The sequence below is a fragment of the Mustela erminea genome, chromosome 16 (assembly GCF_009829155.1).
Source record: "Mustela erminea isolate mMusErm1 chromosome 16, mMusErm1.Pri, whole genome shotgun sequence".
In the NCBI taxonomy this organism is placed as follows: Eukaryota; Metazoa; Chordata; class Mammalia; order Carnivora; family Mustelidae; genus Mustela; species Mustela erminea.
Genome location: NC_045629.1, coordinates 45,778,704 through 45,802,947, shown reverse-complemented (window position 1 = coordinate 45,802,947; position 24,244 = coordinate 45,778,704). Strand labels below are relative to the sequence as shown.

Sequence of the window (24,244 nt, the reverse complement as noted above, 5' to 3'; positions counted from 1 at the left end):
ATGACTAAAACAGCCACAATGAGTCAAATTTCTTTTTACTTGTGGCAAATATATTCCAAACATTTGCAATGATCAAAATATGGTGATCAAAAAATGGTGCTTTATATATTTAAAAATTATAAATATTAATCTTAATTCTTTCTTTTCACAAATACACAGCATCATATCAAGTAAATAAATCCAAATTAAAATTACTGAAAGAAGCCATTATAAAGGATTCTGGGAAGATAGTGAAGAAATCCTGCCCTGTAAAAGTGCTCAAGGGAGTCTTATAGGATGAAATGAAAAGACACTAGACAGTAACTTGAAGCCATATAAAGAAATAAAGACCTCAATAAATAAATAGGCAATTATGAGAGCTATTTTTTATTGTAACAACGGTTTATAGTACTGCTTTCATGTTTTCTAAATGATTTAAGAGACTAATGCATTTAAAATAATTATTAGTTTATTTGGGGACACATAATGTATTAAGATGTAACTTGGTGATATCACTGACCAAAAAGTATGGGTGTAGAGCTGAAAAGGATCAGTTTTTATATGTTACTGAAGTTAAGCTGGTATAAATTCAAATTACAGTCCTATAATTTTATGTATATATGAGTCCTATATTCTCTAGAATACAAACAAAAGGAAATGAAAAAGAAATATAAACATTCCACTACAAAAAATCATCTAAACACAAAAGAAGACAGTAATGCAGAAAAAGAGGGACCAAAAAAAGCTAGAAAGCATAAAGAAAGCAAATAGCAGAATGAAAGGAATGAGTTCCTACTTACCAATAATTACTTCACATGTAAATAGATTAAAATCTCTAATCAAAAGGTGGAGATTGGCAGAATGGATTTTTAAAATTATCTAACTACATGCTATCTACAAGAGAATTACTGAAGAGCTCAGGACACAAATAGTTTGAAAATAAAAGGATGAAAAAATATATTCCATGCAAATATTAACCAAAAGAGAATAAGGATGGCTATATTTATATCAGACAAAACAGACTTTAAAATCAAAAAGGGTTATAAGAAACAAAGAAGAACATTTATATTAATGAAAGGGTCAATACAGTAAGAAGATATTAACAATTATGAACATTTATGCACCTAGTGGTAGACTATCAATATATATGAAGCAAAAAACTGACAGAAATGAAGGTAGAAATAGCTCTAGAATAACAGTTTGAGATTTCAATACTCAACTCTTACTAGTGAATAGAACAACATGTGACATACACCTGTACATAAACATTCTCCTCTTGGGTGGTCCCTCAACATTTACTCCCGGCGTCTAGGCCTATAAAAGTAGGTCCTAAAGGAGGTGGGGTTTCAGAGATCTACTTGCCTTGTATCCACTCAAAACACACTTCTGTCCATGAGTCCCCTTGATAAACCATTTCTCATCAAGCTGGACTTCTCAATCTTTTTCTTCATGTTTTTTTTTTTCTTTCTTTTGTCTCCTTCAGCCTTTAGAAGTCATTTTGTGTATACCTCCCTTTCACAGACCAGACAAAAGATAAGTGAAATAGAGGACTTAACACAATAAACCCACTAGATCTAAGAGACAACTCTATCCAATAATGATACACTCTCAATGAGAAGAGTTTGGAAAGGGTGGAGGCTCCTGGCTTCTCCGAACAGGCCCCACTTTTTGTTTTCTTATCCTGGGCCTCCGGGTGTTATGGATGAGAACGAGGTGGGGGCTGAGTGGCAGGAATGTGTGTACATCTCAAGGACCTAGATGCATGAATGTAGCATACAAATCCAAAGCACACATGGAATGTTTTCCGGGATAGGTCATGTCAGGCCACAAAGTGAGTCTCAACATACTTGAAAAGGTATGTATCATGTAAAGCATCTTCCCTGGCCAGAACAGAATGACATTAGAAACATAACAGAAGGAGAGTGAAAATTCACAAATTTGTGGAAACTAAACCGCATACTCTCAACCAGCCAATGGATCAAAGAGGAAGTCACAAGGGAAATTATAAAATATTTAGCTGTGAATGAAAACAAAACCACAGCATATGAAAACATAGAATGCAGCAAAAGCACTGTTAAGAGGAAAAGTTTTACATGAAAAAACAGGAAAGATCTCAAATCAACCACCAAAATTTATGACTTAAGGAACTAGATAGAAAAAAAGAACAAACTAAACTCAAAGCTAGTGAAAGAAAGGAAATAAAGAATAGAACAAAGATTAAAAAAAAAAATTAGAGCAGAGATAAATGAAACAGAGAATAGAAAAAAGAACAGAAAATAAAACCAAAATAAATCAATAAAACCAGAAGTTGGTTCTTTGAAAAGATCAACAAAATTGACAAACATTTAGCTAGTTGGACTGAGAAATATAGAGAGAATAGTCATATTACTACAATCAGCAATAAAACTGGGGACATTACTACCAATTCCACAGAAATAAAAAAGAATTATAAAAGAGTGTATGAGCAATTATATGCTAACAAACTAGATAACCTAAATAAAATGGACAAATTTCTAGGAACATAAAACCTACCAACTCTAAGCCATGAATAAATAGAAAACCTGAATACATCTGTAACTAGTAAGGAAATTGAATTAGTAATCAAAAAATCTCTTTCCAAGGAAAAGCCCTGGCCATGATGACTTCAAGGGCAAATTCTACCTAACATTTTTTTAAATTTTATTTTTCTTTTTTTTTTATTGTGTTCTCTTGGTCACCACACAGTACATTATTAGTTTCTGATGTAGTGTTACATGATTCATTGTTTGTGTGTAACACCCAGTGTTCCATGAAATCCGCGCCATCCTTAATACCCATTCTCCCTAACCCCCACCCTTCTAAAACCCTCAGTTTGTCTCCTGGAGTCCATAGTCTCTTATGGTTCATCTCCCACTCCATTTTCTCCCCCTTCATTTTTCCCCTCCTTCTCCTAATGTCCTCCATTATACAACCTCCACACAATGGAGGTTGTATAATGTCTCCATATGGACATTATATGGTCCTATATAATGTCCTATATGGAGCACATTATACAACTTATTTGTATTTGTTCTACAAATAAGTGAAACCATATGATAATTGACTTTCTGTGTTTGACTTATTTTACTTAGCATAACCTCCTCCGGTCCCATCCATGTTAATGCAAAAGCTGGGTTTTCATCCTTTCTGATGGCTGAGTAATAATCCATTGTATATATGGATCTAACATTTAAAGAAGAACTAACATCAACCCTTCTAAAACTTTTTTTAAAAAGTAAAAAGGAGGGATTGCTTTCTAATTCACTCTATGAAGCCAGTATTACCCTAACACCAAAGCCAGGCAAGAACACTACAAGGAAATAAACTATAGATCAATAACCCTTAGAAACACTCATGTAAAAATGCTCAACAAAATACTAGCAAACGGCGGCATATTAAAAGGATTATACACCATGACTAAGTGGATTTTATTCTTGGAATGCAAGGATGGTTCAATATACAAAAATCAATCAATATAATTGACCACATTAACAGAATTAAGGGGAAAAATATGATCATCTTAAGTAACGAAGAAAAGACATATGACAAATTTCAAGACCCTTTCATGATAAAAACATTCAAAAAACTAAAAATAGAAAGAAATTATCTCAGTATAATTAAAGCCATATATGAAGAACCCCCAGCAAACATACTTCATGGCAAAAAACTGGAAGTCTTTCCTCTAAAATCAGGAACCCAGCAAGGATGCTAACTTTTGCAACTTCTATTCAATACAGTACTGAAAGTTCTTGCCAGAGCAGTCATGCAAGAAAAAGAAATAAAAGATATCTAAATTAGAAAGGACAAAATAAAATTGTATTTGTTCACAAACGATGTAATCTTATATGTAAAAAGACTAAAGACTCTGCACAAAAAAACCCTGTCAGAACTAATAAATCAATTCACCAAAGCCTACACACAAATATCAGATGCATTTCTATACATGAACAATGAACAATCTGAAAACAAACTACAATAATAATTCCATTTACAATAGCATTGAAAAGACTAATATACTTAGGAATGAACTTAAACAAGGAGGTGAAAAACTTGTACAATGGAAACTATAAAACACTGCTGAAAAGCAATTAAATAAAATATAAGTAAATGGAAACACATTCAATGTTCATGGATTAGAAGACTTACATTGTTAAGATGTCAACACTCCCCAAAGCAGTCTACAGATTCAATGCAATCCTTATCAAAAAATTCCAATGACATGTTTTGTGGAAATAGAAAAAAAAAACACTCTAAAATTCTCAAGAGAAGCTTACTAGTTCTTGAAAAAGAACAAAGCTGGAGGAGTCACATTTCCAGGTTTCAAAACTTACTACAGAGCTACCACAACCAAAACAGTGTTATACTTGCATAAACACAAACAGACGTATTAAAATAGCACAGGAATAAACCCTTGACTATACAGGATTTTTGGCAGGTGCAAAGACCTTTCAATGCGGGAAAGGGCAGAACTTTCAACAAATGATGCTGGGAAAACCAGATATCCACATGCAAAAGAATGAAGTTGGATCTTTATTTAATATCACACACAAAAATAAACTCAAAATGGATCAAAGGTTTAAATGAAAGATCTAAAACTATAAAACTCTTAGAAGAAAAATGTAGGGCAAAAGCTTCATGACATTAGACTCTAAGAACTTCTTGGAAATGACACCAAAGGCAAAGGCAACAAAAGAAAAACAGACAAATTAGACTTCATGAATATTGGAAAATGTTGTGCATTAAAAGGCAATATCAACAGGTAAAAAAAAATCAATACACAGAATGAGGGAAAATGCTCACAATCATATCTCTGATAAGGGATTAACATTCAAAATAATTTGAAAACTCCAAAAGCTTAACAACAAAAACCAGACAACCCAATTTAAAAGTGAGCAAAGATTTGACTAGGCATTTCAACAAAGAAAATATACAACTGGCCAATAAGCCCAAAAAAAGATGCTCGACATCACTAATCATTAGGAAAATGCAAATCAAAACTAATGAGACACCATCTTACGCCTAGTAGGTATGTCTAGAATGTCTACTAGAATGTCTACAATCAAAAAACAGCAAATAACAGATGTTGGTAAGAAGGCATAGAAATAAGAACCTTTGTGCACTATAATGAGGAATATAAAATAGATAAACTCTTTGAAAAACAATATTGTGGTTCCTTAAAAAATTAAAAATAGAATTATCATATGATCTGGCAATTCTACTTCCAGGCATAAACCCAAAACAGTTAAAAGCAGAGTCTCAAAGATATAACCCATGTTCATAGCACCATTATTCACAATAGCTGAACTCAAATACTGGCTACCCTAGTATTCATCAGTGGATGACTAGATAAACACAATGTGGTATATACAGACAACGGAATATTATTGAGCTTTAAAAAGAAAGGAAATTCTGAAATACACTGCAACAGGAATAAACTTTGAGGGTATTATGCTAAGTGAAATAAGGCAGTCACAAAAAACAAATACCATATGATTCCACTTATATGAGGTACTTAGGGTAATCAAAATCATGGAGGCAGAAGTTAGGATGGTTTTCAGGGGCTGGTGGTGAATGGAAAAGTGGAAACTGTTCAATGGGTATAGAATTTCAGATTTATAAGATGAAAGAGTTATGGAGATGGATAGTTCTGATGTTTCACATTATGAATGTGTTTAATACCACTAACCTATACACTTAAAATGGGTAAGATGGTAAATTTTATGTCATTTGTATTTTAAAAAGACATTACATACATAAAATAAAACCCAGTATTGTATAAATTATGAGGGAAAGTATACATACATTCTATGCTGATGGTATTATTTAATTAATTTAGTATTTCTAGAGTGTGATCTCCCAATATGTAGCCAGAATTGTAAAATTTTTTACTTTGCTTATTCTGCTTTGAAGGACAAACTCTTTGGCAATATTATAAAATGAGAAAAAAAAAACAATTTATATTAAGATGTTCCCTGCATCTCTGTATATAAATGTGAAAATCTAGAAACAATCCAGCAGAAGTGGCAGGGAAATGAGACTGGCAAGGCAAGTAAATGGCCGAAAGCAATACATGGAAACATGTAGATGAAATAATGTTAAACTAAAAGAACCGAATATGAAATGCACATGATAAAAATTGAACATGAATCTGGAGTGATATAAATTAAGTTAATATCCACTTGATTCTTTGAGAAACTACACTCATCCTGTTAGGCTATAATCATGTGAACTGCAACATTACCAATAAGCAGAATTAAATTCTTAAAAATCTATGCCACAGTCTATAAAATAACCTGGAAGCAAAGCCTGAAGCTATCACAGTGGCAGTTTGAATCCTTGAAATACTAGGTCATAGGCATTTGAGCACCTGTGGCAAATTAACAGAAAAATATCTGTTGAAATTTTCCTTTCTTCCACCATCAATTACGGGAAATACTTGCAGCTGAATCCTTATGCAGTGTCGGTCCACCAGTGTGCCATCTAGGCAGAATTACAAAGCTAATATTTTCTTGCTGTCAATCGAATTTGTGTTCAAGGGCTCTTCCTGTGCATCTGGTAGTGTTTTAACTGTTTATTCACATTTGTGGACATCTTCTGAGGCAATAGGTACGTGTTTTAGTCTTCTAATCTTTAGGAAAGTGCTATATGAGATCTCTTTCCCACAATGATATAGAGGGGCACAGAATCAACTCTGAAAAGACTCCTGGCACAGATAGGAAATCAGCACTCAGTTACTTCAAAAGGGGAAAATAATGTCTACTAACAGCATCTGCACAGTATTATCAGTAAATTTGCTCAAATAAGACATTTCCATAAAATAAAAACGGATGCCCTGCCCTTTGCTTTAAAATTTTTCTTCCTTGGCCTTTTTAAAGCTTTATTTTGGTATTGTTTTTTTCCTCCTTATTTTTAGGCACCACAAAAAGGCCTTTACTTAAATAGTAGAGCCTTAAACCCTACAGATTTAAGGACGTGATATCATTATCCCATGGGCCCCTAAAGCATAAACTCTTCAAAACTCCCAACATACCATAAAGAAAAGTTAAACTCTATGATGGAGCAGGCCATGGAACATTTCCCCAAACATGAATGATAATAATAGCTAGCATTACCGAGCAGTTGCTACAGGGCTGGTGGCGTTCTGAGTGTTTTACATACATTAATTCATTTACCAGTCACTATAACCCTGTGAAGTAAGCACTCTACTTGTCCCCACTTTACAGCTGGGGAAATTGAAGTAAAGAGAGGCTAAGCCATAGTCTCACAGCTAGAAGCTGACAAAGCTGGAACTGAACCCTGGCAGTATGGCTGGAGTTCACCCTCTTAATGCATATAGAATCTATATTATATTGCCACTCACCACTCTAGGAGCAATGATGATGATTTTGATGATGATGATAATGGTTAACAGCAAGCAAAATAATACTATCTATTGAATACTCAAGACATATACTGAGCTAAGCAATTTCATTGATTACCTTATTTAATCTTCATATCCATTCTGAGATGGGTGCCCATAGACCCATTCCTGAAAGGAACTGACAAACTCAGAGTTCATGAATAGCTCCAGTGCTCTGGGCAAGGAAAAGCAAACTCTGAGACCAAGCTCTTCTTCCCAGGTTCAAGGGAACCTATTCAAGCCACACAGCACCTCTTAATCTTTTATATTCCTTCTGATGGGCAGACTGAGAAAAATGATATATTGTGATGGAAAGCACTCGCACTGTGCCTGACAGATAATTTGTGGCTTTTCAATGGTAGTTATGATCATCCCCATCCATATTTTACATATACTTCTATACTTCATATTCGTCACAGGGCATTGTAACTATTTATATATTTTATGCCCATTATGCATCTTTGATCTATTCTAGACTACCAGTTCTCAATTCTTTTTGTTACTTTTTGCCTACCCAATGCTATGGCACAGTTTTTAGCCCAGAATATGTGCTCAGAAAACATAGAGTTTTCTAACCTGTGGCCTCCGATGCTAATTTTCACTCATCATAATATTATCTCTTTGAACTCTATTACCAGTTTTCTCTAAACTTCACTATTTATTGATCATGTATTATGGGGTCACAATCAGTTGGAGGTTTTGATAAAACACAGATCATTGGGCCCAACATCCAGAATTTCTGATTCAGGAAGTGCAGAGTGGGACCAAAGAATGTGCATTTCTATTGTGGACATTGCTGCTATAAACATTCGGGTGCACGTGCCCCTTTGGATCACTACGTTTGTATCTTTAGGGTAAATACCCAATAATGCAATTGCTGGGTCATAGGGCAGTTCTATTTTCAACATTTTGAGGAACCTCCATGCTGTTTTCCAGAGTGGCTGCACCAGCTTGCATTCCCACCAACAGTGTAGGAGGGTTCCCCTTTCTCTGCATCCTCGCCAGCATCTGTCATTTCCTGACTTGTTTATTTTAGCCATTCTGACTGGTGTGAGGTGATATCTCATTGTGGTTTTGATTTGTATTTCCCTGATGCCGAGTAATATGGAGCACTTTTTCATGTGTCTGTTGGCCATCTGGATGTCTTCTTTGCAGAAATGTCTGTTCATGTCCTCTGCCCATTTCTTGATTGGATTATTTGTTCTTTGGGTGTTGAGTTTGCTAAGTTCTTTATAGATTCTGGACATTAGTCCTTTATCTGATATGTCGTTTGCAAATATCTTCTCCCATTCTGTCCATTGTCTTTTGATTTTGTTAACTGTTTCCTTTGCTGTGCAAAAGCTTTTGATCTTGGGGAAATCCCAATAGTTCATTTTTGCCCTTGCTTCCCTTGCCTTTGGCGTTGTTCCTACGAAGATGTTGCTGCGGTTGCTGCCTGTGTTCTCCTCAAGGATTTTGATGGATTCCTTTCACACATTGAGGTCCTTCATCCATTTTGAGTCTATTTTTGTGTGTGGTGTAAGGAAATGGTCCAATTTCATTTTTCTGCATGTGGCTGTCCAATTTTCCCAGCACCATTTGTTGAAGAGGCTGTCTTTTTTCCATTGGACATTCTTTCCTGCTTTGTCGAAGATTAGTTGACCGTAGAGTTGAGGGTCTATTTCTGGGCTCTCTATTCTGTTCCATTGATCTATGTGTCTGTTTTTGTGCCAGTACCATGCTGTCTTGATGATGACAGCTTTGTAATAGAGCTTGAAGTCTGGAATTGTGATGCCACCAACGTTGGCTTTCTTTTTCAATATCCCTTTGGCTATTCGAGGTCTTTTCTGGTTCCATATAAATTTTAGAATTATTTGTTCCATTTCTTTGAAAAAGATGGATGGTATTTTGATAGGAATTGCATTAAATGTGTAGATTGCTTTAGGTAGCATAGACATTTTCACAATATTTATTCTTCCAATCCAGGAGCATGGAACATTTTTCCATTTCTTTGTGTCTTCCTCAATTTCTTTCATGAGTACTTTATAGTTTTCTGAGTATAGATTCTGTGCCTCTTTGGTTAGGTTTATTCCTAGGTATCTTATGGTTTTGGGTGCAATTGTAAATGGGATTGACTCCTTAATTTCTCTTTCATCTGTCTTGCTGTTGGTGTAGAGAAATGCAACTGATTTCTGTGCATTGATTTTATATCCTGACACTTTACTGAATTCCTGTATAAGTTCTAGCAGTTTTGGAGTGGAGTCTTTTGGGTTTTCCACATATAGTATCATATCATCTGCGAAGAGTGATAATTTGACTTCTTCTTTGCCGATTTGGATGCCTTTAATTTCCTTTTGTTGTCTGATTGCTGAGGCTAGGACTTCTAGTACTATGTTGAATAGCAGTGGTGATAATGGACATCCCTGCCGTGTTCCTGACCTTAGTGGAAAAGCTTTCAGTTTTTCTCCATTGAGAATGATATTTGCGGTGGGTTTTTCATAGATGGCTTTGATAAGAATGTGCCTTTCTAACAAATTCCCAGGTGATGCCAATATTGTTGGTCCCAAGTGTTGGAGAGTTCGAGCCTTCACCAGAAGAGTTTATTCAAAAATAGGTGCTTGTTGGGGCACCTGGGTGGCTCAGTGGGTTAAGCTGCTGTCTTCGGCTCAGGTAATGATCTCAGGGTCCTGGGATCGAGTCCTGCATCGCGCTCTCTGCTCAGCAGGGAGCCTGCTTCCCTCTATCTCTCTCTCTGCCTGCCTCTCCGTCTACTTGTGATCTCTCTCTGTCAAATAAATAAATAAAATCTTAAAAAAAAATAGGTGCTTGCTGATGGAAAAAGTGTATTCTTGACAGAATATTCTTCTAGAGAATTGATCACAAACATACACAGGTAAGGTAAGCACTACATGCAGGACACTAATACAGGTTCTATGAAAGAATCACCCCTGCTCTCAAGGAAGGGACATTATTTGAGACAATAGTCGTTTCACGAGAAGACTGACTACAGAGTTATGGATTTAATGAACATAGTAACAAACCAACCCAAATTCACCTAACAAAAGGAGTGTTAGCTCTCCAAAGCTGTCACTGTGCAAAGATGCACAGTTATTGCAGTAACTGACCATTGCTCTAAACATTTTTGGTACTTTTTCCTCTAAAATTGGCTTTAGAGCATTTTGGTAGCCTTCCAAGTGGTCAAAATGAAGGCAAAATTGGGTATTTTAAAATTAGAATTGATTTTTGGAAATAGCCAAAATATGAAGAGAAGAACAAATGATCTGGAGTCCAAAACCAAGATACATTATAAAATAATGAAATTCTTAATTGTGTAATTGATCAACTAGTTCTGAAGATAATCTCAAAAAAGAAGTATCAGAAATGTTTACATCAGTGGCACCTGTGTTAAAAAATGTGTTTAGGGGGCGCCTGGGTGGCTCATTATAAAATAATGAAATTCTTAAATATGTAATTGATCAACTAGATCTGAAGACAATCTCAAAAAAGAAGTATCAGAAATGTTTACATCAGTGGCACCTGTGTTAAAAAATGTGTTTAGGGGGCGCCTGGGTGGCTCATTATAAAATAATGAAATTCTTAAATATGTAATTGATCAACTAGATCTGAAGACAATCTCAAAAAAGAAGTATCAGAAATGTTTACATCAGTGGCACCTGTGTTAAAAAATGTGTTTAGGGGTGCCTGGGTTAAGCCGCTGCCTTCGGCTCGGGTCATGAATCTCAGGGTCCTGGGATCGAGTCCCGCATCGGACTCTCTGCTCGGCAGGGAGCCTGCTTCCGCCTCTCTCTCTCTCTGCCTGCCTCTCTGCCTACTTGTGATCTCTCTCTGTCAAATAAATAAATAAAATCTTTAAAAAAAAAAATGTGTTTAGATTTAAAAGGTCTTTACACAATAATGTTGATTAGATGTATACAGGTATTTGTTTTAAATTATTTATTCCAACAGTATTTCTTTTAAAAAATGGAAGCAACCTCAAAGTTCAATAAGGAAACTGTAGTATAAATTATGTTATTCAATTTCAATGGACTATTTTGTAGCCATTAAAATGTTAATTATGAAGTCTATAAAACAGGATTAAACTTTTGACATAATATGGAGAAAATGAGAAGGTCTCTGTAAACTATGACAAGCAATATGAAGTTTTATGCACAAGGAAAAGAAGGAAATTAAAGATTGTAGAAAAAAAATTTAGATAGGAGAAATGACAGCATCTTTTTCTTTTGACCTTTCTCATTTCCATACAACTACAAAATCTGGACTTAAAAAATCTTTATCTTACAGCTGCTATTGATATTTGCCAGAGCAACAAAAAAATATGGACAAAGCTAATCATAAATATTGTGAGAATAAAGGTATAAATGCCTGTATTTGTATATGATAGGAGTTATCAAATATGCCTAAAGTCAGCTACAGAAACACTTTGAAAATAGATGTGTAGGGGGAAATATTCCCAGTTGTTTGAGAATCTGAGGGGCTGTACATAATTTTGAGAATTTGTGGGGCTGGCACATAATTCATGAAAATGAAGATGAACATGGTCTACTTTATAACAGGTCTAAGCCAGATTCCCAATCTAAATACATAGGATCAGTGTATCAGTCAAGATAGGTGAAATTGTACTATGATAAAAAAGTCCCTATAATTCGATTCCTCAAACAATAGATTTTTAAATTTCAGCTTCTTTGAAGTAGAATTGACAAGTAAAACTGTATTTAAATGTTTAAATATTTAAAGTGTACATTGAGGTGATTTGATAATACATTGTGGAAGTATTTTTCTCATTTAGCTAATTAACATATCCATCACTTCACGTATTTATCATTTTTTGTTTTGGTTTTGGTTGGTTTCGGTAAGAACATTTAGGTTCTACTCTCTTCGCAAATATTAATTATACAGCAGAGTGTTATTCATTACAGTTACTATGTTTTACATTAGATCCTCAGACCATATTCATCTTATAGCTGAAAGTTTGAAGGTTTTTACCAGCCTCTTGGTTATTCCCCTGGGATCCCCACCCACCCAGGACAGGGCAATCACTTAGATTTTTCTTTTTTTCTTTTTATTTAAACTCAATATATAAGTGATACCATGTAGTATTTTTCTTCCTCTGTCTGGCTTGTTTCACTTAGCGAACACCCTCAAGTTCCATCCATGTTATTACAAACGGCTTGAGTTCCTTCTTTCTCATGGCTAAAAATATTCCAGTGTGCGTGTATGTGGGGTGTGTGTGTGTGTGTGTGTATCTATCTAAACACCTACATTCATTCATCTGTTGCTGGACACATAGGTTGTTTTCCTATCTTGGCTATTATGAATGCTGCTTCAATGAACATGAGAGTACAGATATTTCTTTGATATCTTATTTTCATTTCCTTTGGATATATACCTCTAAGTGGGATGGCTAGATCATATGCTAATTCTTTTTTTTTTTTTAATTTTTGAGGCTATACTAATTTACATGCCCACCAAGAGTAAATAAGTGTTCAGTTTCTCCACATCCTCACCAACGCTCATTATCTCTTCTCCATTTGATAATAGCCATTCTAACAGGTATGAGGTGATAGCTCACTGCAGTTTTAATTTGCATTTCCCTAAACATTAGTGGGTCAAGCACCATTTCATGTACCTGTTTAACCATACACATGTTTTCTGTAGATAAATGTCTATTCTAGTTCCTCTGCCCATTTCTAATGGCACTATTTTGTTTTTTACTATTGAGTTGTGTATTTAAATTCTCTATATATTTTGATAATAACCCTTACTAGATGGTATATGATTTGCAAATATTTTCTCCCAATCAGTTGCCTTTTCATTTTACTGAATGTTTCCTTTATTAAGCAGAAGACTTTTAATCTGATGTAGTTCTCTTTGTTCATTTTTGCTTTTGTTGTTTTGACATAATATCCAAAAAAATTATTGCCATGACAATTGTCAAGGGGCTTACCATCTATGTTTTCTACTAAGAATTTTATGGAGTCAGGTCTTATGATCAAGTCTTTAATCCATTTTCAGTTGATTTTTGTGAATGATGTAAGACAGGGGTCCAGTTGCATTCTTTTGCATGTGACTGTCCAGTTTTCCTAACGCCATTTATTGAAGAGATGACCTGTTCCCCATTGTACATTATTGGCTCCACTGTCATAAATTAACCAAATATGCATGGGTTTATTTCTAGGCTCTCTATTCTGTTCCATTGATATATGTGTCTGCTTTTTATGTCAATACCATATTGTTTTGATTACTACAGCTTTGTAAAATAGCTTGAATTCAGGCAGAGTAATGTCTCCAGCTTTGTTCCCCTTTCTCAGGATTCTTTTGCTCTTCAGAGTCTTTTGTGGTTTCATAACACAAAAATTTAAATTTAAGGATTTTTAAAATTTCTGTGAAAAGTACCATTAGAATTTTGAGTTTTTGAAAAGTATGGGCATTTAATTTTAATAATATCAATTCTTCTAATCCAAGAGTATAGAATTATTTTTCCACTGATAACATGTCTTCTTCAATTTCTTTCATCAGTGTCTTACAGATTTCAGTGTACATATCTTTCCCCCTTTTGGTAAATTTATTCCAAAGGTATTTAATTCTTTTTGATGCAATTGCATATGAATTATTTTATTAATTTCTTTTTCTTATAGTTCATTATTGTATAGAAATTCACCTGAATTTTGTATTTTACTTTTGCATCCTGCAACTTTACTGAATTCATTTATTAGTTCTAATAGTTTTTTGGTGGAATCTTTAAGGTTTTCTTTATATAATATCATATCATCTGCAAATAGAGACAGTTTTATTTCTTTCTTCCTGATTTGGATGTCTTTTATTTCTTTTTCCTGCCTAATTGCTCTGGCTAGGATTTCTAATACTATGTTAAATAAAGGTGGCAATGGTGGGCATTGTTGTCTTATTTTGATCTTAGAGAAAAAGCTTAAGCTTTCACCATTTTATATGATGCTAGCCATGGAGGCATCACATTTGGCCCTTATTATTTTGATATATTTCTTCCCTCCATACTCACTTTGTTCAAAGTTTTTATCATTAATGAATGTAGAATTTTGTCAAATGTTTTTTCTGTACCTACTGAAATGATCATATGATTGCTGTACTTAATTTTGTTAATGTGTTTCATATTGATTGATTTGCAGATTTTGAACCATCCTTGAATCTCTGGAATAAATTCCATTTTATTATGGTGTATAATCCTTTTAATGTATTTTTTTAATTTAGTTCGCTAATATTTTGTTGAGGTTTTTACACCTATGTTTAGAAATATTAGCCTAAAATTTCCTTCTCTTATAGGGTGCATGTCTAGCTTTTTTATCAGGGATACTGGCCTCATAAAATGAGTCTGGGAGTGTTTCCTCTTTTCTATTTTTGGAAGAGTTTGAGCAGGATTGGTATTACTTCTTTAAATATCTGGCAGAATTTACTACTGAAGCCATCTGGTCCTGGCCTTTTCTTTGTTGGGAAGTTTTTGAGTACTGATTCAATCTGACTCAATTCAGTCTGACATGGTTTGCTCTGATTTTCTATTTCTTCTTTATTCAGTCTCTGTAGGTTATGTTTTTTAGGAGCTTATCCATTTCTTCTAGGTTGTCCACCTTGTTGGCATATAATCGTTCTTAGTAGTCTTTTATGATCCTTTGTATTTCTGTGTGGTAGCAGTTGTAAGGTCCTTATTTCATTTCTAATTTTGAGTCCTCTTTTTTCCTTTTTATGTCTACCTAAAGATTTGTCTTTCTATCTTTTCAAAAGCACAGCTCTTAATTTCATCCATCTTTTCTATTCTCTTTTTAGTCTCTAATTTATTTCTGTTCTGATCTTAATTTATTTCTACTCATTTGGGGTTTACAAATGGTCCCCAACTTGAGTGTTTGACCCATGATTTTTCAACTTTACAATTGTGTGAAAACAACAGGTGTTCAGTAGAAAATGTACCTCAAATTCTGAATTCTGATCTTTTCAAAGGCTAGTGATATGGGATGCTGGGCAGCAGCAGAAAGCCACAGATTCCAGTCAGTCACACATTCATGAGGGTAAATAGCCCATACACTTTACCAATCTGTACCCATACAACAACTTTGTTTTTCACTTTCATGACAATATTCAATAAATTACATGAGATATTCATCACATTATTATAAAATAAGCTTTGTGTTAGATGATTTTGTTCTACTGTAGTCTATTGTAAGTGTTCTGAGGACATTTAAGGTACATGAGGCTAAACCATGGTATTCAGTAGGTCTGGTGTATTAAATGCAATTTGACTTACAGTATTTACAACTTATGCTGGGTTTAACAGGATGTGACCCCATAATAAGTTAAGGAAGATCTGTAGTTTGTTTTTCTTTTCCTAGTTCCTTCAAGTGTAAACGTAGGTTGTTTATTTGAGATCCTTCATTCCTTAATGTGGCATTTATTGCTATGATCTTCCCTCTGACAACTGTTTTTGCTGCATCTTACAAGTTTTAGTGTCTTGTATTTCTATTTTCACTTATCTCAAGATATTTTTTTTTATTTCTCTATTAAGTTCTTCTTTGACCCATTGGTTATTGAGTTACATATTGTTTAATCTCAACGTATTTGTGCATTTTTCAGTTTTTGTCTTGTAATTGATTTTTGTTTTCATACCACTTTGGTTGGAAAAGATATTTGATATGATTTCAATCTTCTTAACTTTATTAAGACTTGTTTTGGGACTAACATACGATTTGTCCCAGAGAATGTTCTGTGTACTCTTGAGAATAATGTATATTCTTCTCCTGTTGCATAGATTTTTCTATAAATATCTGTTAAATCCATCTGGTCTAACATGTACTAAACCAAATGCTTCTTATTGATTTTATGAAAGGTGGGTGGAAGGGGGCACTGAATCCCCTACTCTTACTTATTGCTGTCTATTTCTCTTTTCAGGTCTGTTAATGTTTGCTTTATATAATTAGGTGCTTCTATGTTATATGCATAAATATTTCCAAATGTTACATCCTCTTATTGGATTGATCACTTTAGCATGATATAATGACCCCTTTTGTCTCATACTATCTATACTTTTTGGCTTAAGGTTTATTTTGTCTGATAATGGTATTGTTACTTCTGCTTTCTTTTGGTTTCCATTTTACATGGACTATGTTTTTCCATCCCTTCACTTTCACTCTGTGTGTTTCCTTAAAGCAAAAGTGAGTTTCCTATAGGCAGTATATAGTTGGGTCTTCCTGTGTTGTTTTTTTTTTAATACATTCATGTCTTTTGAATGAGAATTTAGTCCAAGTACACTTAAGGTAATCATTCATAAGTACAAACCTACTATTGCCATTTTGTGAAGTGTTTTCGAGCTGATTTGTATTCCTTTGTTCTGTCCTTCTTTTGCTCTCTTCCTTTGGGATTTGATGATTTTCAGGAGTGGAATGCTTATAATCCCTTATTTTTGTGTATCTACAATAGGTTTTTGGTTTCTGATTACTCATGAAGCTTACATAAAACATATTTATTTATAAGTCACTTTGAGCTAATAACAGTTTAACTTCAAATACATTCTAAAGCTCTACATTTTTACTCTCCCCACCCCCATTTTATGTTTTCAGTGTCACCATTCATATCTTTTTGCCTTGTATATCCATTAACCAATTATTGAAATTCAAGGCATTTTTACTTTTGATTTTTAATCTTCTTACTAGATTTATAAGTGATTTTCCCAACACCATTACATTACAGTATTCTGAACTCAACTATATATTTACCTTTACCAGTTGGATTTATACTTTTATAAATCTTCCTGTAACTAATTAGCATCCTTTCATTTCAGCTTAAAGAATTCTGTTTAATATTTCTTCTGAAGACAACCTAATAGTGACAAATTCCTTCAGTTTTTACTTGTCTGGAAAACTATCTCTCCTTCAGTTCTGAAGGACAACCTTGCCAAGTACAGTATTCTGTTTGATTTTTTTTTTTCTTTCTACATTCTGAATATATCATGCTACTCCCTTATGGTCTGCAAAGATTCTGCTGAAAAATCTGCTGATAATCTTATTGGAGTTCCCTTGTATATAACAAGTTTTTTTTCTTGTCTTTAACTTTTCAAATTTTATTTATAATGTGTCCCAGTGTGGGTCTCTTTGGATTCCTCTTCTACAGAGTTCTGTAGAAACTCTCTGGGTTTCCTGGATCCAACTATGTTTCCTTCCTCATGTTAGGGACATTCACAGCCTTTATTTGTTTGAATAAGCTTTCCACATCTTTCTCTCTTTTTTCTACTTCTAGGAACTCTATAATGTGAATATTGGTCCTCTTGATAGTTTTCCATAAGTGCTTTTTCATTCCCTTTTCTTTCTGCTGCTCTGATTGGATGAACTCCACTACCATATCTTCAAGTTCCTTGATCCTTTATTCTGCTTGACATAGTCTATTAAACCTCTCTATTTAAAGTTTTCAGTGCAGGTATTCTATCTATCCTTCAGATGTGTGATTTCTGTTTGGTATTTTCTTATATTTTCTATCTAAGAAATATATTTCTATCTAAGAAATTCTCACTTTCTTCATACATTGTTCTCCTGATCTCAGTAAGCAGCTTCACAACCATTGTTTTCAATTCTTTATCAGGTAAATCACATCAACATTTCATTATGTTTCTAGAGTTTCTAGTCTGTTTCTAGAATTTTACCTCGTTCTTTTGTTTGGAACATATTCTATTTCTTCATTTTCCTTAACTTTCTTTGTAGGTTTCTACACATTAGATACAATGGCCAACCCTCCCAGTCTTGAGGGGGTGTTCTCATGTAGGAGATGAACTTTATCATTAATTTCAGCCTGAGCTATTAGTTGTCTCTCAAAACTTTATGAAGGTCCAAACTCCCATCTCTGTTTCACAGTGGCTCTCAGTAGTTGAGATGTGCTAAGACTTGTCAGTGTTCCAAAGAGAGGATCTCAGTCAACATCTAGATGTAGGCTGATTGAAGTTCAGACCCTCAGGCAGTAGCTTTTCAAATATGCAAAGAGACTTCCTTCAGGGAAAGACCAGTAGATGAATTTCCATATCTGCTACCTATGTATTTAGCCCTGGGGAGATCACTGGTTAAGAACTGTTTCTTTGTTTGCCAAAGTTCTATGGGACTGGAAAAAGCAGGCCCCACAAGAATACAAGCTTAAAAAACAACAGAACAGATCAAGAAAACAGGGGCTGGTTCTTTGAAAAGGTCACCAAAATTGATAAACCGTTAGCCAGACTCATCAGAAAGAAAAAAATAGAAAGAGAGAGGACTCAAATAAATAAAATCAGAAATTAAAGAGGAGAAATAACAACCAACACCACAGAAATACCAAGTATTATGAGAAAATATTATGAGAAATTATATGCCAAAAGATTGGACAACCTAGAAGAAAAGGATAAATTCCTGGAAACATGTAACCTGACAAAACTGAATCAATAAGAAATAGAAAATTTGAACAGATCATTTACCAGCAATGAAATTGAATCAGTAATCAAAGACTCCCACCAAACAGAAGGCCAGGACCAGATGACTTCAGAGTTGAAATCTACCCAACATTTAAAGAAGAGTAATACTTATTCTTCTCAAACTATTCCAAAAACAGAAGAGTAAGAAAAGCTTCCAAATTTATGCTATGAGGCCAGCAGTATTCTGATACCAAAACTGGATAAAAACACTACCAAAAAAGAGAACTACAGGCCAATATCTCTGATGAACATAGGTGAAAAATCCTCAGTAAAATGTTTACAAACTGAAACCAAAAATACATGAAAAAAATCATTCATCATGATTAAGTGAGAATTATTCCAGGGATGAAAAGGTGCAAGTGTTCAATGTTTGTAAATCAGTCCAATGTCACACATTACATTAACAAGAGAAAAGACTAAAACCACATGATTATTTCAACAGATGCAGAAAAAGCATTTGCCAAAACCAACATCATAATCAATGCTGAAAAACTGAGAGCTTTCCCCATAGGGTCAGGAATAAGAAAAGAATGTTCATTCTCACCATTTTTATTCAACATCATACTGGAAGTTCTAACCACAGCAATTACACAATAAAAAGATATAAAAAGCAACCAGATTGGTAAAAAAGAAATAAAACTTGCACTATTTGCAGACTACATGATACTATTTATAGAAAACTCTAAAGATTCCACCAAAAGAACTGATCAATGCTTTCAGTAAGGTGCCAGGATATAAAATTGATATACAGAAATTTGTTGCATTTCTATACATTAAAAATAGAGCAGCAGAAAGAGAAATTAAGAAAACAACCTTGTTTTTTAATTGTACAAAAAACAGGAAGATACCTATGAATAAACTTAAATAAGGAGGTAAAAGACCTGTATTCTGAAAATGATAAAATACTGATGAAAGAAATTAAAGAAAACACAAACAAATGGAAAAATAGTCTATGCTTATAATTGAAAGAACAAATATTGTTAAAAAGTGCATACTACCCAAAGCAATCTAAAAATCTAATGTAATCCCTATCAAATATCAATAGCATTTTTCACAGAACTATAACAAATAATCCTAAAATTTCTCTGGAACCACAAAAGACCAAATAGCTAAAGCAATCTTGAAAAAGAAGAACAAAGTTGGAAGCATCACAATTCTAGATTTCAAGTTATATTACAAAGCTGTATAAATCAAAATAGTACGGTATTGGCACAAAAACAGACACATAGATCAGTGAAATAGAATAAAGAATTCAGAAATGGACCCTCAGCTATATGGCCAACTAATCTTCAACAAAGCAGGAAAGAACATTCAATGGAAAAAAAGTCTCTTCAACAAATAGTGTTGGGGAAATTGGACAGTTACAGGCAAAAGAATGAAACTGAACTACTTTCTCAGACCACACACAAAAATAATATCAAAGTGGATTAAGGCCTAAATGTGAAACTTGAAACAACAAAAATCCTAGCAACCAGCACAGGCAGTAATTTCTCTGACATCAGCCGTAGCAACATTTTTCTAGATATGTCTACTGAGGTAAGGGAAATAAAGCAAAAATAAATGATTGGGATCACATCAAAATAAAAAGCTTCTGCACAGCAAAGAAAACAATCAACAAAACTAAAAGACAATTGACTGAATGGGAGAAAATATTTTTAAACTGATAAGAACAGATACTACACTTGATCTTAGCCAAAAGGCGGAGAAGCGATTGGGAGAAAATATTTTTAAATGACATATTATTCAATATGTCATGAATGACATATGGATGACACTATGACATATGAATGACATATGAATGACATTATGACATTTGACATAATGAATGGCATTATGAATATTCAATAATATTCAAAATATATAAATAATTTATACAACTCAACACCCAAAAGACAAATAATTCAATTTTAAAAGGGCAGAATACCTGAACAGACATTTCTCCAAAGGCGGCATCCAGATGGCCAACAGATACATAAAAAGATCAACATCACTCATCATCACAGAAAGGCAAATCAAAACCACAATGAGATTTCACCTCACACCTGTCAAAATGACTAAAATCAACACAAGAACCAACAAGTACTGGTAAGGATGTGGAGAAAAAGGAACCCTCCTGCACTGCTGGTGATGCAAACTGGTGCAGCCAAGGTAGAAAACAATAAGAAGTTTCCTCAAGAAATTAAAAATAGAGTGACCATACGATCTAGCATTTCCACTATTGGATTTTTACCCCCCAAATACTAAAACACAATTTGAAAAGATATATGCACCTTTATGTTTACTGCAGCATTATTTACAATAGCCAAACTATGGAAGAAATCCAAGTGTCCATTAATAGATGAATGGATAAAGATGTGGTATATCTATACAAAGAAATACTACTCAGCATGAAAAAGGATAAAATCTTTCCATTTGCAAAAACATGGATAGAGCTAGAGAGTAAAATGCTAAGTGAAGTAAGTCAGAGAAAGACAGATACCATATGACTTCACTCATCTGAAGTTTAAGAAACAAAACAAATGAAGAAAGAAAAAAAGAGACACACCAACAAACAGACTCTTAATTATACAGAACTAACAGATGGTTACCAAAAAGGAGGCAGAGAGAGTGATAGGTGAAATAGGTGAAGGGAATTAAGGTTATTCTAATAATGATGGGCACTGAGTAATATAGCGGACTGTTGAATCACTATGCTGTACACCTGAAACTAACACAATACTGTATGTTTACAGGAATTAAATTTTTTTTTAATTTAAAAAAAAAAAAAAAAGCAGTTCCTAATGACCACCACAGCCAGGCAATCCAAGGCTGTATCCTCTGGGTGGCAGTAGGAACAGCCAGGGTGCCAGATGTGTGTACACATGCAGCTTCCAGGGAGACAACAGCAATGTGGAGCAGGCCAGAGGGAGAACTTAAAGATGGTGTCTACGGCCTCACAAGGAGGGGAGTATTGCATTCAGCCCCTTAGACGTCTGCTATATTTTAGAAGCCCGAAACCTCAGGTAGGAGCTTTTAAAGGATGCAAACAGACCTCTTTCAGGGACATACTGAGAAATAAGCATTTCTGTCTACTCCGTTGGTACTGAGGCTGAGGTGATTAGCTACAGTGAGCCCAGTAAGAACTGTTTCTTTGCTATAGGTCTCCTGTACACACATCATGTTGGCTTTCAGTGCTAGGTATTAAAGGGATACTGTCCCTCCGGTGGAAGTCTTAAAAGCTGGGGCACTAGATGTTAGGTCCAAACACTTTGCTCCTCGGGAAAAGGCTGGGAATTGCAGAGTCCCACTGCAACTGGGCATCACCCTACCAGAGTTAAGGTTTATAGGGAGAGTATGCCCTAGTCTTTTCTACCCATTTCAGGGAGGGTGTTTTCTTGTCTGATAGTAGGAGTCACTAGGCTGGTTTGGGAATTTCTCTTAGAGGGAACTGCTCTGTGTATAGCTCTTGATTTGGTGTGTATGTGGAAGGAGATGAGTTTAGAAGCCTCCTATTTTGCCATCTTTGGCCAGAACTCCCAAGACACAGTTTTATTTTCTGCTCACATTACCTATCCATCCCAGTTCTTCTGGGTGCTCACCTTGGCCTCACCCTCACTCTGGGATCCAGACTAATGGAGAAGCCACTCTTTGGAACACTGCCAGTTACTGTGGCAGAGGGAAAAGCACTCTGGAAGATTTCTCTCATCAATAATTAAATGTTCTGCTCACATCTCATTGGCTAAAAAAAGTCGTGTGTTTCACCAAAACCCAGTGGGGTCAGAAAGTGCAGTGCTCTTTTACGTGTAGAAAATGAACAGCCAGAACTATCTGGTGACAGGCAGTAATGAATACATAGTGAACCAAGAGGGTCTCTGTGAAGATAAAGGGTGGTTGTGAATCACCATGGGACTGAGACTCGCCACCATAAAAAATTAGGAAAGACCAAATAAAAGATGGTAAAGTCATCACAAATACCTCTGCAGCCATTAACCATATTTTGAAGGATATTTAATGACATGGAAAATGGTTAAAACATGTTTCAAAATTGTGCATATACTCAACCCCAATAGTATATATGTAAATTTATGTAGCAAAAAATGACTCAAAAGTAGATGAAAAAGTAAAAGAAGGGTGTGTGTGTGTGTGTGTGTGTGTTTACCCTCCTAAGCGGAATATAAAATGTCAGCTTTAATATTTCTTTTTTCTTTTCTTTTTTTCTATTTCTTTCTCCCAATATACCTTTCTAAGTCATCTTAAATTGATTAATAGTGATAAGTTAAGCAGACAGGTTTTTCAAAGGATTAGATTCTGCTGCTGAGTTTTGAGGAATTAGTGGATATTCCTCTAGTCATTTTGAATAGTTTCAATTAATAATTTGGTTTTAAAAATTGAGAAATGAAACTTATATTTCCAAGAGAGAATTCATTTGGGGAAAAGTAGAAAAGCTAGCAGAGGTATAAGACGCATTACCAAGGACTTAGTATTCACATGCAATTCAACAAAACAGGCTGAATTCTTGTCATATGTCATGGAGAAAATAGGTGATGATAGGAAATAAGTCCATGTAAGGCGGAAGGAGTGAGGGTGAAGAGCTTTTGAACAGCTCAAGAATAATATTTAGTTGATGTAAAATACTTTCATCTGGCACTTTGAAGTAGGCAAATATATTTCTTTACCACAAAGTCAAAGTATAAACAGGACATTAGTAGAATGGCATTTTATAAACATCTGGATAATGTATTCATAAGGCCTAGGCCTAAAGATTCAAGAATCACCTGGCAATAATTCCAAATCCATCACTGATTAAAATAATTTTCAAACATAAGACCTCTGGTACTTGGTGTGGTTTCAGATTGCACTGGAACATGCCATGTGATTTAACCCATTTTCATAAATACTATGTTGAGGTTCAGCCTTAAATTTAGAGTTTGAATTTTAAAAGGAAGGGGTAGCTAAAATCATCCAAAAATAGGTAAGTCAACTCTAAAAAAAATTAGTAATCAAGTGGAAACTATTAGTTCCACATTTAGAACTATGATTTAACTTTTTTTTAAAAGATTTTATTTATTTATTTGACAGACAGAGATCACAAGTAGGCAGAGAGGAAGACAGAGAAAGAGGAGGAAGCAGGCTCTCCTTGGAGCAGAGAGCCTGATGTGGGGCTCTATCCCAGGACTCTGGGATCATGACCTGAGCTGAAGGCAGAGGCTTTAACCCACTGAGCCACCCAGGTGCCCCTATGATTTAACTTTTGTGAGAAATGAAAATCTACTACTCTTCTGATTAAAAAAAAAAAAAAAAAAAGCCAACAAATTTCTATAGTGTGTTCCCTTTTCACGTAATTTCCACTTTTAGATAGCAAAATAGATATAATTTTTAAAGTTCTTTTCTAGTTGCCTTGCAAGAATATTATATAATCCAAT

The 24,244-nt window shown here is 34.5% G+C and overlaps 1 protein-coding gene and 1 pseudogene across 3 annotated transcripts in view; both read right to left on the bottom strand.

Moving 5' to 3' along the window:
* CPQ (carboxypeptidase Q) overlaps positions 1-24,244 on the bottom strand; it is a 449,400-nt gene that overhangs the window by 249,615 nt on the left and 175,541 nt on the right. The gene's annotated exons all lie outside the window — the stretch shown is intronic.
* Positions 20,448-20,554, bottom strand: LOC116575625 (annotated as a pseudogene).